Raw genomic sequence first — 16,287 nt, forward strand, 5'->3', positions numbered from 1 at the left:
TCTCTGGAAGGTTTTGATCAGGAAATAGTTTGGGAGACCACCCAAGCATACCTTGAACTCATAATCCTACCATAGGTATGCCTTCCCAGCTCAACATCAGAATTCTCTCTTAAATGCAATTCTGGTGTTTGCTTACAGGTAGAGGTACCAGGACTGGAAGTAAATAACACTCTTACTTATGCCCTTCCCCTTGTCTCTACTTCCACCCCAGATCAGCTGGACCACTCAACCCAGTCCTACTAATAAAGGAAAAAATAAAGCTTACGCTCAGAGTCCAGAGAAGAAATTTTGAAAGGTTGAACAACAGTAGTGATAGTGGGTTGAAAAGGAAACAGAACACTTGAGAGCAATTTTAAAGGCATGATTGACAGAATCTGGTGATCAATTGGCTGTTGGGGGTAAGAAGGGAAATATCAAAAATACCCTGTTTCTTGTATAAGCAAGTGGCAGTATTGCTACTAAGACTGGGAATGGCACACCAAAAAGTACAGAGATATGAAAGAATTTGTGACAAAGAAATTGGAGTGGGTAGATGGATAGGCAGGTAGAAGGTGGTAAAGAGTAGACTGGTTGGTGGGTATCTGGTTGACATCCCAAACATAGTATGTCCCAAACCTAACTCCTGATCTCCACCACATATGGCAGCCATATTCTCCCAGTTTTTAAATCAAACATATTGGAATCATCCTTGACTCCTTTCTTTCACATTCCACATGCAATCTGTAAAAAAAAAAAAAAAAAAAAAAAAAAACCAGTCAATTCGATCTTCAAGATATTCTATAATCTGACAATTTCTCAGTACCTCCAGCACTACAACATTAGTCCAAGCTGCCATTATCTCTCTTGGATTATTGCAACTGCCTCCCAACTTGTGTTTCTGTTTCTGGCCTTGCCCCTTCTTGGTCTATTCTCCACACAGCAGTCAAGGTGATGCTATTAAAACAGAAGTCAGCTCCCATCACTCCTCTAATCAAAACACAGAATTGGTTCCCTTTTTCACTCAGAGTAAAAGCCACTTGAAGTCCCTACTGTGGTCTACAAAGCCCTACCGTTTTCTTCTTTCTCCCTGTAGAACTACTGTTCCCTTCCCTTCCTTGCTGTTCTCTGGCCACTGGACTCACCTTGTTCCTTGAACATACCAGGCTTTTGCCCTGGTATGTTCCTACCTCTAGGCTTTTACTTTGCTGTTCCCACTGCCTGAGATACTCTTCCCCCAGAAAATGTCCCTTCACTGCCTTGAAGCCTTTGCTCCAGTGTCACTTTCTCAGTAAGGCCTTCTGTGATCACATTTTTCAAATTTGCAGTCCAAAAAGCCTCCCATTGCCCTTTCTCTGTTATATTCTCCATAGCAGCAATTTTTCAACTAGTGTGCCTATTTAGCTAAGGGCACTGATCTCTTTTCCCTTAGATTGTCAAATTAAAAAAAAATGACAACAGCCAATACAACCATAGCTGTCTGGTGTGAATGATCCAACATTACACCTAGGTTTTGTCAGGTCAACAAAAAAATTAATATATGTTTTTCATGTGCCACAGGATTTTAGTAATTAGTTTATATGTGCCACGAGATGAAAAAGGTTGAAAATCATTGCTCCATAGTCTCGATCACTTAAAAAATTATTTAATTCAATTATTATTTATTTTACACTTTGCCTCATCCCTCCACCACTCACACTAGAATATAAACTTCATAGGGGATGGGGATTTTATCTGTTTTGTTCATTACTATAGCACCACTGCCTAGAACTCTACTTGGCACATAAATAAAATTTCATTGGGTGAATGATGGGCAGGAGAGAGATGAGTGAGAAATGTTGATTTCCAACACTTTGGGGGAATGGATTGTACTACCACTTAACCTATTGAATATCAAATTTTTTTCAAAATAAAGAAAAAACTTATTAATTTGAAAGATGAGTTAGTGCCTTCTCATGGTAGGCCATCAACAAATATTTGTTGTGTGAATCATGATGATATCTTAACAGATACTCTATATATCTTAACAGATGAAATTAGCAGAACCAGGAGAGAAAGGGGGAGGGCATGAATGAATGAGTGAGTGAATGAATGAATGAGAGCATTCCACACAGTAGTTAGAGATTTGAGTGCTCACAAAATCAAATAACCAAACTCTGGGCTGTTATATAAGCTTTGCACTTTAACCACAGGACCACTAGAGGGCATGCAAGACTAAATCAAGAATGTTCTCTGCTTGATGAGACTATTAACGTCATCCACATTTCTATTTATTGATCTGATGTTCATCTAAACTGTTTCATCAGTTCAGAGTGTTCTCCTGAGCTAATTTATTTCATCAGTCCAGTATCTGGCTCATAATAGGTCTTCAATATTTATAAATTGAACGAGAAAATTAATATTTAGAATCAAGACATTTTTCACTTTTAAATTTGTGTTTGACTAATTAACTGTAGTCCATATTTCCATTAAAAAACTATCTTTCAGAGTTCATAACTGAGCTAATAAATGTAGCACCCACCATCTTCGGCACTTAAAGAATCTTTAGGCAAGCCCTGGCTGGTGTGGCTCAGTGGATTGAGTGCCGTCCTATGAACAAAGGGGTCACTGGTTCAATTCCCAGTCAGGGCACATGCCTGTACAGATTCCCCAGGGAGCGCGAGAGGCATCCACACATGGACGTTTCCCTCCCTCTCTTTCTCTCTCCTTTCCCCTCTCTAAAAATAAATAAAATCCTTTGTGAAAAAGAATCCTTAGGCAAGAGGATGGCAAGAGTCTGACATGGAGTTTGTGGGCTTTATTTGTGTAAGTCATTTGACAATAATACACATTGTAGTGCCTGAGCTGGGTGTCATGAAAGGCAGGGTGGCCTTTGATACCGCATCAGCGGCTCCCTCTCTCAGGAGGAGCTGGTAACTGATGAAGGATTCGAGTCACCTGGGCTGGCTTGCCTCCCCACCCTCACCCCCAGAATTGTTAGCTCAGCTTATGCAAATAGAGATTTCGCTGCTTTTGAAATGTGCTGTCCACAATGTGTTTTAGAGCTGTAAGGTTGTTTAGGATGAAGAAAGGTAAACGGGCTTTGTTTATTGTCTTAATCATCAATTGTTCCCAATGGAATTCTTGAAGGGATTTTGAGTGCCTGGATTTATAGCTTTCCCAGCTGGATTTCTATAGGGGTGTGGAGTCCTTGTGCTGTTGGCATTTGATGTTTGAGGTTTCTGAGTGCCCTTGGTCCCCATGAGCTGGGCCTTCACTACTAGGCATTTTTCATTAATGGAATCATTTCAAATAGCCTGAGAAATATAACTCATGTTTAGCAAACTATTAATACTTTTAGAATAGTTTTAAACTTACAGGAAAATTGAGTAGATCTTTCAGAGTTCCCACGTAACCCATACCCAGTTTTCCATATTGTTAACATCTTACATGAATATGATGCATTTGTTGCAATTAATGAACCAATATATTATTATTAACTACATTTCATAGTTTATTCAGATGTCCTTAGTTCTTTCCTAATGTCCTTTTCCTGTTCCAGAATCCCATCCAGGACACCACATTACAGTTAGTCATCATGTCTCCGTAGGCTCTTGGCTGTGACGTTTTCTGACTTCCCTTGTTTTTGATGACCTGAACAGTTTTAAGATGTACTGGTCATGATACTCAGTATTAGGTATTTTTCAGCCTATTATCTGTATTTTAATGTGTGGTGGTTTTTTTTGGTTTTTTGGGTTTTTTTGTCTACTGAATGGAGTCATTTCAAATAGCCTGAGGAACACAACCCATCTTTATTGCTCCTCCTGGCACCTGTTCTGATAATAAATCTGAATGGTTTCTGAAGCTAGTTCTTGCTAGAGGAGAGCAGTGTCTGTTTATTGTTCATAGTCACCAGACCCATGTGGGTATCAGTTTAGGAAACTTAAATGGAAATTGAAGGTACAAATTCAAAGTACATATCTAGAATTAATTGGTTTTACTTTATATTTTTTTCTAACATCTGAACTTTACTGAGAGTCTTCATTTTCAGTTTTACCATTTAAATATAAGAACCAAGAGCTCTGTGAAGGGGAAGAGGAATGAATGAGAGTTGGATAGAGCCCATTTAATTTTCTACCCCAACCTGTCTTTACTATAAACTGCGTTATCATCAAGATAAAACTCAGCTCTCTTTTTTCCAACATATTTTAAAACACTTAATATAACTATGCATACATTGATATACAGTTGCTACCACTAAATTTATTTGAAATGCTGCTAGGCTACATTCACTTTCTGACAGGTCTTTGTTAGAATTTAGTGGATGTTTCTTCTGAAAATCTTTAGTTTCCATGCCTTTTATGTATTACCTTTGGGATTTAATAAAAATGGCTCTTTAAACTCTTCTGGAGACTGGGGGCAAATTAAGATAAGGTATAAACTGAGAGGAATTAAAATCATTAATCTTGTCCCATGTACTTTAATGTAGCAGTAATAATAAATTATACAAGGTGGATTGAGTTAGGTGGTAATTATGGACTTTATTCCAGACAACTAACAAAGCCTCTCTAAGTGATTCTTAAAGCTTCCCTTCAGTGGTGTCTTGAAGGTTGTTAAGCTCTTATTAATGTCTTGACCAGGAATCCCTAGCTGTGAATTTCTGATCAGAGAGATGTACATCCACAAAGAAGTTACCCCGAATGACTTGAGAGACTTCTGTTTTCCCTCCAAGGCTTATTTCATATGAATATTACCAATTTTTACTAAAATTTTCTCAGAAATATATGTAAATCACAGGAAGTGTGGTGTAAATAGTTGGAATTCAAGCCATTCACATGAAAGAAAATTAATTATTGAGAATAATGGTACATATTATGGACTTTTAAACCCGTTCAGGTAAATAAAGTGTCCTCTTCCTACCTTACCAGATGGCAACTTTGGAAAGACACAATGTCGAATGTACGTCATGGAGAATGAATGATTTATCTGTGTTAGTACTCAGGTACATTTTTGTTTCTGATAAAGGTCTGTTTTCTCACAGGCAGCATCAGTGCCTAGTTAGCTGAGGCAGTTAGTTTAGAATACAGTACTAATAAGGCCTACACCATGATTTCTGTCCTTGTACAAACCAGTTAGTTTTTGCTGATTCTAATGTTATTGACTACAGCATTTACCTTGGCCAGCCATCTCTTCCAAAGTATATCCTCTGTAACAAGGGAGGCCAAGTTGGGGGATGCAGATTGGCAAGTGTAAATCTTTACTACCTTTTGGGGGAAAAAAAACCCCAGCCCAAAGCCCCTTTCTCTTGGTGCAGGGTCAAGTACATCATTTTCACAAGTTTGCCCCATTGTGTTGTTATGAGCACCCTAAACTGCAAAACTATGTCCATGGCCTTCTCTGTTTTATATTCTATTAGCTCAGGAAAGATTTTCATTCCATTGAGCACCAGACTGTGGGGTATATTTTTGGAAGCAAGTGTAGGTGTACCAGAGCCAAAAAAGGTTGGGAACAACTGTAGACAAACTGATCTCACTGTTCTTAGAGCTGCCAACTCTAGGCACGGAGCCCTTAAAGTGGACTATAAATGTAGAGTGGGTGGTTAAAAGAAAATCCATTATGTGGGACTAATTTCTGGTTTCCCACAATCAGGTGCATGTATTTTGTGTGCATGTTTTATGGGGAGAGAGCAGGTGTGCACGAAGCTGATTTATTTAGCTATATTAAATTAGAATTGGGTCTTAATGAGAGAAAAATATGAGTTGGAGAATTAGGATGGTTAGTACTTTGAATTTTTTTAAATGCCTGTATTTAAACTCCTGTGAAGGAGGTAGATAAGGTAGGAACTTGTTGCTAAGTTGAAAAACTGAAGCAGAGAGACCTAGGTGTCCTGGTTCCTACCCCATGTTCTATCATGGGAACATGTAAGTCTCTAAAAGGACTTGCTGAACATAACTATGAAATCAAATTGCAGAAGGATTTCTGGTTTTCCAGTCACCCTCTTTGACAGAGGAAACAATAGCGTTATAAATAACACAGAAAGTCTTGATCTGCAAAAGTCATTGACTCAGTTCGCACAAGAGACAGCAACGTGAAGTGGCTGCAGGAGTAGTAAGCAGAGTGTTAGGAAATGGAGCCCATGTTTTGTAGTAAACACGATGAGATTCGGACATTAGGCAGGGAAACATCCAATTACATAATATCTTAACCAGTCACAAGCTATAATGACACAAACTAGGCCTTGTTAGCTCATTTTTCCTTCCCTAGATCATTATACCCAGCAGAGAGGAAAAGAAAGCTAATGAGTTCTAATTGTGCTTTCAGCACTTTCTTAAAGATCAAGTACAGGTGTGCTCCAATTTAAGCAAGCCCAGGAAATAAAAAAATGCACATTGCCAAAAGGATAGGTACAGGGTTTGGATGGAGAATTCATTTGATAGAAGGAGTCTTCACTGTAACAGGATTCGCCCACTGAGTTCCTTAAATTAATTTCTCTGTAGAACTGAAGACGTAATTTGCAAAGAGTCAATTATCACAGAAATTGTTAGGAATATGTCTGCTCTAAGGTTTACCTTAGTATTACTATTAGTTAGATATGTAAATATTTTACAATGCATGGTCTATTTACTTTATAACATAAATAGCATTGCTATTTGTTAAATACATACATATTTTACAATATGTAGTAAAAGAAAAGATTTCAAAAAAAATATTTTCCTGATTTTTCATAGTACCATATGAGCAGTGTAGATTTACTTGTGGGTCATAGCATAAAAACAGGAATGTGGGTACTGACTAGAGAGAACGAGAGATGTGATGGTACTAAGAGAGGGTTAAGATTGGATGGGTAAGAGATATAAAAAGGAAAAAGCACTGACAATTTGGGCCATTTTCAATTTCTGGGAAAGCCATCTTGCGTTCTACCTCTGATGGACCTCTCACATATGACAAATTGACTTTTTCTCTCCTGTTGATCTCTTATAACCATTTCAACTCTTTAACATGGAAATCATCCAAAAAGGTACAGATAACATCATTTGATGAAGTAACAACAATAGGAGCACCAATAACACATTCCTATAATGGTTAGGAGGTATGATCAGCTGGTACTGAATATAAGGGGCAAAATACCTTATTTGAAAGTAAGAATGAACTTTATGGATCATAAAGGCTACAAGCTTGAATGGGGGTCCTCTTAAATGCTGAAGTTATAGCTAGAAAAACTGCCCTTGTCCTGAACTGTCAATGACAATGGAAATGTACAGAAGTTCCAACAAGTGCAGCTTTGTAGAAAACGGTGGACAGAATTATAAAAACTCATTTCAGACGGCTAGCTAATTGCAGGTACACATTCAAAATATATGAAGTAAATAAATTTCTAAAGGGCATCTTTCCACATCAGAAAAAGTATCAGCTGTTTTCTTCATCTTTTCATGTAATAATCAGCATATATCAAGGTCTGGAACTACCAATCCTAGCTCTACTAGGGCAGGCCCCTTGAAAACGTGCATTTGAAAAATCATAACTTCATTTCTTTAGACCTTTTAAAATTTCTCTCAATGCTCGTTTATAGCTTTCAGCATACAAGTTTTGTACTTCTATTTAAAAATTTATTCCTAGGTAGCCCTGGCTGGTGTGGCTCAATTGGAGCATCTTCCTGTAACCAAAGGGTTGTGGGTTCGATTCCTGGTCGGGGCACATACCTAGGTTGCAAATTCGATCCCTGGTTCAGGTGCATATGATCTGCAGTCCGAGTCGTACAGGAAGGCAACCTATTGATGCTTCTCTCTCGCATAGATGTTTTTCTCTCTCCCTTCCTTTCTCTCTAAAAGCAATGAAAAAATGTCCTTGGGTGAGGATTAAAAATAATTAATTGTTTTTTATACAATTTATACAATTATGTATTGTATAAATAGACTTTTCTTAATTTCATTTCTGGATTGTTCACTGCTATGGTATAGAAATAAAATTGATTTTTGTATTTTAGTCCTGTGTCCTGCAATGTTACTGAACTCATTTTTTACTTTTAATAGTTTTATTTAGTAGAATCCTGAGATTTTTTATATACAAGATATCATAATAGGCTCATAAAATGACTTTGGACCTGTTGTTTCTGCTTCTATTTTCTGGAAGATGATAACTGGTATTATTTATTCCTTAAATGTTTGGTAGAATTCACCAATGAAACCATCTCAACCTGGGCTTTTTATAAAAATTGACATGATGATCCTAAAGTTCTTATGAAATTCCAAGGTACCCAGAATAACCAAAACAATTCTAAAAAAGAATGAAGTTGAAGGACTCATACTTGTCACTTTCAAAATTTATTACAAAGATTCAGTAATCAAAACAGTCTGTTACTGGCATAAGGAAAGACATAGATCAATGGAATAAAATTGAGAGTTGAGAAATAAAGCCATACATCCATGGTCAATTGTTTTTTTAACAAGGATACTAAGACCATACAATGGGGGAAAGAACAGTGTCTTCAACAGATGGTTCTGGGGTAACTGGATAACCACATGCAAAAGAATGAAGTCGGATCTTTACCTGGTACTATATAAAAAATAAAATACATCAAAGAGCTTTAAAATCTTTGAAGGAAATAGAAGTAAATAGTTGTGGCCTTGGGTTAGGCAGTAATTTCTTAGATACAACAAAAGCACAAGTGACAAAATAAAAAATGAATTGGACTTCATCACAATTAAAAATATTTGTACTGCAAACAATATCTTCAGTTATATAAAATGCTAACTCATGGAATGTGAGAAAATATTTGCAAATCACATCTCTAATAAGGATCTTGTATCTACAATATATATAAAACTCCTGCAACTTAACAACAAAAAAAACAATAACCCAATTGAAAAATATGCAAAAAATTTGGATAAACCTTTCTTGAAATATACACAAATGGCCAATAAAGACATTAATAAGTGTTCAACACTATTAGTCTTTAAAGACATGCAAACAAAATCTACAGCAAGATACCACATCACAAACACTAGGATAGATATCATAAAAAAGATGGAGAGCAGCAAGTGCTCACAAGGATATGGAAAAATTGAGACTCTTCTACATTGGTGGTAAGAGTCTAAGAGTATAGGAAAGAAATGAATGCCTATTAACTGATGAATGCAAAATGTGGTCCTATCCATACAATGGGATATTGTTTCACAATAAAAAGGGAGAAAGTATGGACACATACTATAACATGGCTGAACCTCGAAAACATGGCAAGTTAAAGAAGTCAGTCACAAAAGAGCACATACTGCATATTCCACTTGTATGAAATATTCAGAGTAGGTACATCTATAGAGACAGAACATAGATTAGTGGTTGCCAGGGCCCAGCTTTCAGGAAAAATTAGGGCGAGTGACTGCTCATGAGTACAGGGTTTCTTTTTAGGGTGACAAAAATGTTCTAAAATTGATTGTGGTAATGGACACACAACTCTGTGAACAAACTAAAAACCACTGAATTGTACCGTTTAAATGAGTGAATTGTATGCAATGGGATTTATAGCTCACTGAAAAGCTGTTGTTTTTCAGAAGAAGAAGCAGAACTTGTGGGTCTTATAGTAGACTTGTCATCCCTTTTAGTGACCAGAAAAGAATTTTTTTTTCTGAAAAATCAACATTCTGTTTTTCTGTTCAGTAGAAGAAAAGGATGAATTAACTCAGGGGTCCCTCCAAACTTATACTTTTCAGAAAACTGACTCTTAGCAGTGTTTCGCTTCTTTAAATAAGATAGATTTTATATAGTAATTCCACCACTAAAACATCTTCTTTGCAGTACAAGCTTTCTATTAGGAAGTGCTTTCCACATGAAGTAGAAATCGGATCCATTGTTCACCATGCACATATAAAATGCAAGTCACTCCCCAAGATAGCTTTAAAAGTCTGGCCTTCGCCTGCCTTTCTAACCTCATCACCTGCCATTCCCAGCTCTACCCAGTTTGTTCACAAGTATTCTGTGCCTTCCCATGCTCTCCCTCTGTCTAGCATGCCCCCCACACCTCTTCTCTTCCTGGAAAACTACTTCTTCTTCAAGGCACAGTTTAATTGTCACCTTCCTGGAGTTCTTCCTGACTCCTATAGACACAATTAATTGCCCTTGCCTCTGTTTTAATACTATTTGTTTTTGCTGGTAGCATATCGTGTTATGTTATAATGTGTTAGTTGTCAGCCAAGCCTTCAATAAAGGAAACCAAGTGTTTGCTTCTGTATCCACTGAGTGTACCACGTATATGCCTGGCCTATGGTAAGATAACAATCAATATTTGATGGATGAATGGATGGATAGATGGGTAGACAGACAGATAAATTGAGTCAGCTTGCTGGTTGTGGTCTAGAAAAGGGAGCATAAGATAACACTCCTCCCCTACACAGCTTCTTGATTATCAGTAATGAGTAAGTACATCCTAAGTCCTTTTCGAATGGCTAGTATCATGGAAGATACAAATACACACACACACCATACGGTCCCTGCCATGAAGGATCATATGTAATTGAAGAGATAAGATTCAGATGTATGATGTAACTAGAAAACAACATAAAAAGGCATATGGGTGTTCCACAATTTAAAGCAGATTAAGTTGCTCATCAGAATTCAGTGAAAAGGGAACCATATCTTGTTCCTGCTTTCAGGTGTTAGGGCTACATGACAGAGGATTTCAGGCAACTGAGCCCTAGAAGTGCAGCCCAAGGTGATTGATTACCGAAGTGACAACAGGTACCAGTACCATGATGGGCAAGCAGTGAATGGCATAAATACTCCCCAAGCCAACCAAGTCAAGGGAGAAGTTAGCTGTGGTTCCTTGAATCATTTTTAAAGTTTCTGGGCTCTCTTCCAATCAGTAGGGTATCCCTGTGCTTTTAACTTCCTGTATGGAACTTGATGCAAAATCAACTTATTCACAAATATTTATTGAGTGCTGCCTTAGTTTCCTATCACAGCTATAATGTTATCACAAATTTACTGGCTTCAAGCAACAGGAATTTCTTCTTTTACAGTTCTGGATGCCCAAATGAGTCTACAGGGCTAAACTGAGGGCGTCAGCACAGCCGCATTCCCTCCGGAGGTTCTAAGGGAGAGTCAGTGTCCTTGCCTTTTCTAGTGTGTAGAACTGTACTCCTTGCTCATGGCCTCTTCCTCCATTTTCAAAGGCAGCAGCATGTCTTGTGCTTGCTGACTCTGCTTTCCTTGCAGGGCCTTCTCTTCTGTGTCAAATCTCTCGCCACCTCCCTCTAGTGAGGAAATTTGTGATTACATTAAGGGCATACCCGGATAATCCAGGATAATCTCCCTATCTCAACATCCTTAACTTAATCACATCTGCAAAATCTATTTTGCCACCTGATGTAACATTCTCAGGTTCTGAGGATTAAGACACGGACCTCTTTGGGAAGCCACTGTTCAGCCTTCCATGAACACCTACTACATAGTAGGACCTATTCTGGGCACTTTATACATCTACTATACTTATTGTCTTCAGAGCTTCTCTTGCCCACTACACTGTAAACTCCTGCAAGAGAGAGTCCATGTTGCTTTCTCCCTCGCAATGCTTAGCATGTAGCCTTGCTTGTAGTATATAATAGGTAGCTGGAAAACAACAAATCACATGAACCACACCCTGCAACAGAGTGGAATTTTAATTAACTTCATTCAAAAATACTGAGTCAGTGAGGTGAAGGGTCTTCAATATCTGGATAGTCAGATATAATCCAGCAAACAGTTGTTGAGCTGCTACTGTGTCAGATACCTTGCTAGTTTTTAAAGATAAAAACAGGAGTAAGGTGGTCCCACCCCTGAGGAGAAATAACGAGCAGCTATGTATGCTCAGGTTGGTTAAGAAAAATCTGGTTGGTGAAGCTGTGTCCCAATCCACCGCCATCTCTAAGGGGTAAAAGCCAATGGATGCCCCATCCAGAAGGAATCCCAGGGGTCATCTAACACCACCATCATATCACCCCACTTTCATCCCCCCAACTGCTGTGGAAATACCCTCTCATATCACTGCCTAGCACTCCCCATCTTCTGAATGTACACCTCTTAGCATAGGGAGCTCACATTGTCTACCAGGAGCCGTTAAATCCTCAAACCATTTTCAAAGTTAACAAAACTTCCATTGAATTAAAACAGAGCCACTGTATACACAGAACAGTCTACTTTCTCAGTCCAGAACAGCCATTCAGATACTTCTACAGACCTGACTAAGTCTAATATTCTTGTTCACCTATTTATTCACTCAACAAATACTTTCTGAACATCTCTTGCATGCCTGCCACTGTGCTAGGGACTGCAGAGACACAGATGAGTGAGATAAAATCCTGTCTTCAAGGAGCTAGCTCCCAGTCTAGCAGGGAAGCAACCATGTGAATAGCACAGTGTGGCAAATATTCTAGGAGGAGATACAATATGCTATGGGAGCTGGGGCTGCAGACCAACCCCTAGTGCTGGGAAGAAGTCAGGAAGGTAGTGTTTAAGCTTGGTTTCATTCATTCATTCAGGATTCCTAGAGTACCTTCTGCATGTCATGTACTCTGCTAGATGCTAGAGATACCTCAGGGACCTGGGAATTTATCATGTGTAGTAAGCCAAGAAAAGGGATCAGCACTTGCAAAGTCAGGAAGGCATTAAACATTTGTTTTGGTTGTTAAGTTCTCGGTGTGTTCCAAGCAATGGTTCTAGCTAGGCACTGCAGATACAGAAATAAACCAGGCTCATACCATTCCTCACTTCAAGAAGCTTATGGTGCACTGAGAGGCACTGGCAAGGAACCTAGTATTGTGGCATGATATGATTACTGATTGGAATGGGCACAAGGCACTAGGGAGACACATACATAGATTAAGCTCAGCAGTAGTGCTGGGAGGTACTATGTTCAGAGCAGGCTTTCTTAAAAAGTGTTGAGGCTATTGTGATGCTTAAGCTGAGTCTTCAGGGACAAAATAGTACAAGCCAGGCAGATGCAGGAGAGAAGGATAAGGAAAAGGGAACTGAACAGACAATGGTAGAAATGCTTGAAAGAATAAGATTTGTGATGAGAGTTGTCAAGAGTTCAGTATGGCTGAGGAAAAGTTTGTATCAGCCAGTGGTGCATGGGTCTGGAAACTTAGATGAAGCCAGATCCTTAAGGACCTTGTGTATGGTAGTAAAGTGGATGTTATCCTAAAGGCAGTGAGGAGCCAGAAAAGATCATTAAGCAGGAAAGTGACACAATCAGATTTTTCTTTGACAAAAATAACTCTGGCTGCAGGGTAGAGGATTAAATCCAGGGGGTGAGACTAGAGGCAGGAAGACTAGTGAAAAAGCTGGTGCAGTCAGCTGTGGGGGGGTGATAATGAGGACAGTGGCAGAGGAAACAGGAAGGAGAGGGCAGAGGGAGGACTTAAGACGTGGAATTATAAGGGAAATGAAGACAGAATAATTAAAAATGACACTAAGATTGCCAGTTTTACAAATTATGGCAGGAATACAGGAGGAAGAGTAGGTTTCAAGGGTGATGATGAGTTCACTGTCGGTCATGGTGTCTTGGAGGTAAATGAGAGGTGGAAAGATGTCCATTGAGCAGTTGGTTATGAGTCTGGAGTGGAGCAGAGGGGGCTGGGCATGAACAACAATGGCATGTGAAAGTAGCAGTCCTTAAGTCAACAAATATGTGTTGAGTGCCCAGATGTGCTATCCACTGGAGGAAGGTCATGAGGTTCCTGGGATTCCAGAGATGAATAAGATAGTGTCTGCCCTCCAGGAGCCCCACCTTGTTGGGTAAACCAGTAACAATAAGGCAATGTGGAATGCAGTGATAGAAGTCTGTACAAGGTGTTTTTATGGGAGCATTGATGAGAAGCACCTAATCTGAGGGAGAAGAGAGAAGGCCTCCTAGATCAAGTGCTATCTCAGCTCATTCTCAAGAAGAAGTAGCAGTTAACCATGTGAAAAAGAGAAGAAAGCAAAGTCATGGAGGCCATGTGTGCATCTCAGTATTGAGAGAGTAGAAAACACAAGCAATCAAATGACCACGTAAGGGCTGGGTCATGGAGAGCCTTATATGCCACATGTAGTAGTTTGGGCTGTAAACAGTGGGAAGCCAGGAAAGGTTTTAAGAAGAATGACATGGTCAGAGCACCATACAATTGGATCATTCTGATGGTTATGTGTCTCTCCTGAAATACAAGCTACATGAGGACAAGGATTTTTGTTTCAGTGCCTAGAACAGAGAGCATCTACTAGACATTCAATGCATACTTGTTGAATTAGAAAAATAACTTAGGGGATCAATGTGACAGGCCAAGACTAAAGACAGGGAGGTTATTACAATCATCCAGAGTGTAAATGATGAAGCTCTGGCCTGAGATTGGCAGTGGGAGGTGAAAATAGGCGCTGGAGTCAAGAACTATGTACCAAGCTTGGTCTGGGTACATGGTGATACATGCAATCATTTTATCCTCCTTTCAACTTAATATACTGACAATCTCTGCTGTGTCCTGGATACTGCTAGATACCAGGAATGCAAACACAATTAAGATATATACCCAGCTATTTATAACCTCTCAGTTTAGTGGGGTAGACACACCAAACCTGTGTAAAGATACATATGGTGTATGTATTATTTCTATAATAGAGTTCTTAACTAGTGGGGGCACCATATAGAAAGAGATAATCCACATGGGGAAAGACTATGGCAATGACATTTCAGCTGATTGTCAGACATGCAAAAAGGAGTTGTCTGGCACAGGATGGCATTCTCCACATCCTACAAATTCTCCCTGAAAGATACTTCTTGACTCCAACCGCTTCTCTGCACCTCCCATTGCTAATTTCAGGCCAGGCCTCCATAAAGGACTGTGTTAAAAAAGATTCTCAGGACTCCGGGCCAAGATGGAGGCATAGGTAGACACACTGTGCCTCCTCACACAACCAAGATAGGGACAACAACAATTTAGAAACAGAATAACACCCAGAACTGACAGAAAATTGAACTGAATGGAAGTCGGACAACCAAGAAGTTAAAATAGACACTTTCATCCAGACCGGTAGAAGGGGCGGAGTCAGGCAACCAGCATGGGTCGAGGTGCAGAGAGCAGAGAGGGTTGGGACTGGGCACGTAAGGCATCCAGGGTGCACTAGACTGCAGCGGGTGGACCTTGGGTGAGTAAGCGGCAGCTGGCAGACCCTGGCCGAGGGGTGGCAACCAGCAGACCCAGTGAGGCGGCAATTGTGAAGTAGGGTACTGGGCACAACCAAGGATCCCAGCTGGGAAATAGAGCCTCGGGAAACTCATTGAAAACACCTATGGGGGTTGAGGTGCAGGGAGACTCCCAGCCTCACAGGAGGCATAGTTGGAAAGTCCCATGGGGTGCACAAGCCCACCCACATGGGAATTGGCACCAGAGGGGACCAGTTTGCTTGGGTGAATCAGCGGAAGGGACTGAGGTCCGGTGGAGAGTGGAGCAAGCACCATTGTTCCCTCTCAGACCCCGCCCCCACATAAACGTCACAACCCAGCGACTGGGGTGTCCTTCCCGGGTGAACACCTATGGCTCCACCCCTCATACGTAACAGGCGCGACCAGACCAAAGGGGGGAAAAAAAGATGGCTCAAACAGAATTGCAAGCCCCAGAAGCAGTACTTTTAAGCGACCGACAGATAGCCAACCTATCAGACGCACAGTTCAAAGCACTGGTGATCAGGAAGCTCACAGAATTGGTTGATTTTGGTCGCAAATCAGATGAACAAATGAAGGCTACAGTAAGTGAAATGAAGAAAAATGCACAGGGAACCAATAGTGACGGAATGAAGGCTGGGTCTCACATCAGCGGAGTGAACCGGAAGGAAGAAAAAAAAACATACAATCAGAAAAGAATGAAGAAATAAGAATTCAAAAAAATGAGAGGCTTAGGAACCTCCAGGACATTTTTAAACGTTCCAACATCCAAATTATAGGGGTACCAGAAGGAGAAGGGGAAGAGCAACAAGTGGAAAAGTTATTTGAACAAATCATAAAGGAGAACTTCTCCATTCTGGCAAAGGAAATGGACTTCCAGGAAGTTCAGGAAACTCAGAGAGAACCAAAGAAGTTGGACCCAAGGAGGAACACACCAAGGCACATCATAATTACATTACCCAAGGTAAAAATGAAGGCGAGAATTCTAGAAACAGCAAGAGATAAGGAGACAGTAACCTACAAAGGAGTTCCCATCAGACTGTCAGCTGATTTCTCAAAAGAGACCTTACAGGCAAGAAGGGGCTGGAAAGAAGTATTCCAAGTCATGAAGGGCAAGGACCTGCATCCCAGATTGCTCTATCCAGCAAAGCTTTCATTTAGAATAG

The 16,287-nt window shown here is 39.9% G+C and overlaps 1 protein-coding gene and 1 long non-coding RNA gene across 2 annotated transcripts in view; both read left to right on the plus strand.

The window, feature by feature from the left end:
• The window catches only part of HDAC8 (histone deacetylase 8), a 241,245-nt gene that overhangs the window by 20,814 nt on the left and 204,144 nt on the right, over window positions 1-16,287 (plus strand). The gene's annotated exons all lie outside the window — the stretch shown is intronic.
• LOC118498374 lies at window positions 1,596-6,965 on the plus strand. The gene is made up of 2 exons (XR_004900875.1): window positions 1,596-1,960; window positions 2,007-6,965. It is a non-coding gene; the product is annotated as an uncharacterized LOC118498374 (long non-coding RNA).

Source organism: Phyllostomus discolor, chromosome X, assembly GCF_004126475.2.
Source record: "Phyllostomus discolor isolate MPI-MPIP mPhyDis1 chromosome X, mPhyDis1.pri.v3, whole genome shotgun sequence".
In the NCBI taxonomy this organism is placed as follows: Eukaryota; Metazoa; Chordata; class Mammalia; order Chiroptera; family Phyllostomidae; genus Phyllostomus; species Phyllostomus discolor.